The sequence below is a fragment of the Ascidiella aspersa genome, chromosome 5, assembly GCF_963924565.1.
Source record: "Ascidiella aspersa chromosome 5, kaAscAspe10.2, whole genome shotgun sequence".
NCBI classification, from domain to species: domain Eukaryota; kingdom Metazoa; phylum Chordata; class Ascidiacea; order Phlebobranchia; family Ascidiidae; genus Ascidiella; species Ascidiella aspersa.
Genome location: NC_139451.1, coordinates 14519052 through 14521551, shown reverse-complemented (window position 1 = coordinate 14521551; position 2500 = coordinate 14519052). Strand labels below are relative to the sequence as shown.

Sequence of the window (2500 nt, the reverse complement as noted above, 5' to 3'; positions counted from 1 at the left end):
CGCGCTCGCCGTCGGCGCCGCGCGCCGCCGCGCACCTCGATTCCCGCCCTTGAGCCGCCAGCCGTTGGCCTCTTCGAGGTCGACTCGCCGCCGCCGCGCGGGATTCTGGTCGCGATCGTCGCACATCGTGCCGTGCTGTCTTGAGCGGGACGGGCGCTCGCGCGTCCGACGCCGCAGCAGCCGCGCGGAGAAATCCCCGCGCGGAACGTTTGCAACGCGACCCTGAGGCGGGCGCGGCCCCGGGATTGACCCGAGGCCGCAATTTGCGTTCAGAACGTCGATGCTCAATGTGTCCTGCAATTCACACTAATTCACGCAGCTAGCTGCGTCCTTCATCGACTCACGAGCCGAGTGATCCACCGCCAAGAGCCATCCACGATTGTTTCGCTCGCACAGTGCCTCGCACTAAAGGGTGACAAAATATACCGCGCCGAGCGGTCGGCCAGGCCGACGCTTGAAGCCGGAGCGCGCGGCACCGCGGCACTCGACGCGCAAACATTACCGGGTGACCGAATCGCCGGCCGGCGCGCCGCTCCTCGCGGGTCGGGCGCCGGGTAGCAAAAACTTTTTCTCTCGCTTGTCCGAGTTTCGCGTTCGCCGAAGCGTTTGCGAGACCGTTAATGATCCTTCCGCAGGTTCACCTACGGAAACCTTGTTACGACTTTTACTTCCTCTAAATGATCAAGTTAGATCGTCTTCTCGGACGCCGGCTCGACCGTTGCCGGCCGCGCCAGGTCCAATCGGAGGACCTCACTAAACCATTCAATCGGTAGTAGCGACGGGCGGTGTGTACAAAGGGCAGGGACGTAATCAACGCGAGCTAATGACTCGCGCTTACTGGGAATTCCTCGTTCAAGGGAAATAATTGCAATTCCCTATCCCTAGCACGACCGGGGTTCAGCGGGTTACCCAGACCTGTCGGCCAAGGCGAGCACATGCTGATCCGGTCAGTGTAGCGCGCGTGCGGCCCCGAACATCTAAGGGCATCACAGACCTGTTATTGCTCAATCTCGTGTGGCTAAACGCCACTAGTCCCTCTAAGAAGTTAGACGCCGACCGATTGGGTCGCGTAACTAGTTAGCAAGCCAGAGTCTCGTTCGTTATCGGAATTAACCAGACAAATCGCTCCACCAACTAAGAACGGCCATGCACCACCACCCACAGAATCAAGAAAGAGCTCTCAATCTGTCAATCCTTACTGTGTCCGGGCCGGGTGAGATTTCCCGTGTTGAGTCAAATTAAGCCGCAGGCTCCACTCCTGGTGGTGCCCTTCCGTCAATTCCTTTAAGTTTCAGCTTTGCAACCATACTTCCCCCGGAACCCAAAGACTTTGGTTTCCCGCAAGCTGCCGGAGAGGTCGTAAAACTAACGCCCCCCGATCGCTAGTTGGCATCGTTTATAGTCAGAACTAGGACGGTATCTGATCGTCTTCGAACCTCTGACTTTCGCTCTTGATTAAAGAAAACATTCTTGGCAAATGCTTTCGCAGTCGTTCGTCTTGCGCCGATCCAAGAATTTCACCTCTAACGGCACAGTACGAATGCCCCCGTCTGTCCCTCTTAATCATTACCTCGCGCTCCGAAAACCAACAAAATAGAACCGAGGTCCTATTCCATTATTCCATGCACCATTATTCAGGCGAATCGCCTGCTTTGAACACTCTAATTTTTTCAAAGTAAACGTTCCGGCCGCCGCCGACACTCAGTCAAGGGCACCGGCGGAGAACCGGAGGTGAGGCCAGGACGGCCAGTACACGCCTTGCGACGGACCGGCCGCCTGCGCCCAAAATCCAACTACGAGCTTTTTAACCGCAACAACTTAAATATACACTTTTGGAGCTGGAATTACCGCGGCTGCTGGCACCAGACTTGCCCTCCAATGGATACTCGTTAAAGGTTTTAAAGTGTACTCATTCCAATTACAGGGCCTCGTTTAGAGTCCTGTATTGTTATTTTTCGTCACTACCTCCCCGCGTCGGGAATGGGTAATTTGCGCGCCTGCTGCCTTCCTTGGATGTGGTAGCCGTTTCTCAGGCTCCCTCTCCGGAATCGAACCCTGATTCTCCGTTACCCGTAAGAACCTCGGTAGGCCAGTACCGTACCGACGAAAGTTGATAGGGCAGACACTTGAATGATCCGTCGCCGGTGCGAGACCGTGCGATCCGCAAAGTTATCCAGAGTCACCAAAGGTTGCGGGCCGAAGCCCGGTCGGTTTTTGGTCTGATAAAAGCACGCCTCCCGCGAGGTCGGCGCTTCACGCATGTATTAGCTCTAGCATTTCCACAGTTAACCACGTAAAACGTACGATCAAATGAACCATAACTGATTTAATGAGCCATTCGCAGTTTCACTGTACGAGAGCTCGTACTTAGACTTGCATGGCTTAATCTTTGAGACAAGCATATGACTACTGGCAGGATCAACCAGGTAGCTACTTTAGCGTAGCCCCGAAAGGCCGACGAAGGAGGCGCCGCTGATGCGGCGCCGTCGCTCGGTCGATG

At 55.7% G+C, this 2500-nt stretch overlaps 2 non-coding genes across 2 annotated transcripts; both read right to left on the bottom strand.

Moving 5' to 3' along the window:
* Positions 1 to 217: 217 nt before the first annotated feature.
* Positions 218 to 371, bottom strand: LOC146144893 (5.8S ribosomal RNA). The gene has a single exon (XR_014499121.1). It is a non-coding gene; the product is annotated as a 5.8S ribosomal RNA (ribosomal RNA).
* Positions 372 to 618: 247 nt separating this feature from the next.
* On the bottom strand, positions 619 to 2429 carry LOC146144892 (small subunit ribosomal RNA). The gene has a single exon (XR_014500070.1). It is a non-coding gene; the product is annotated as a small subunit ribosomal RNA (ribosomal RNA).
* Positions 2430 to 2500: the final 71 nt, after the last annotated feature.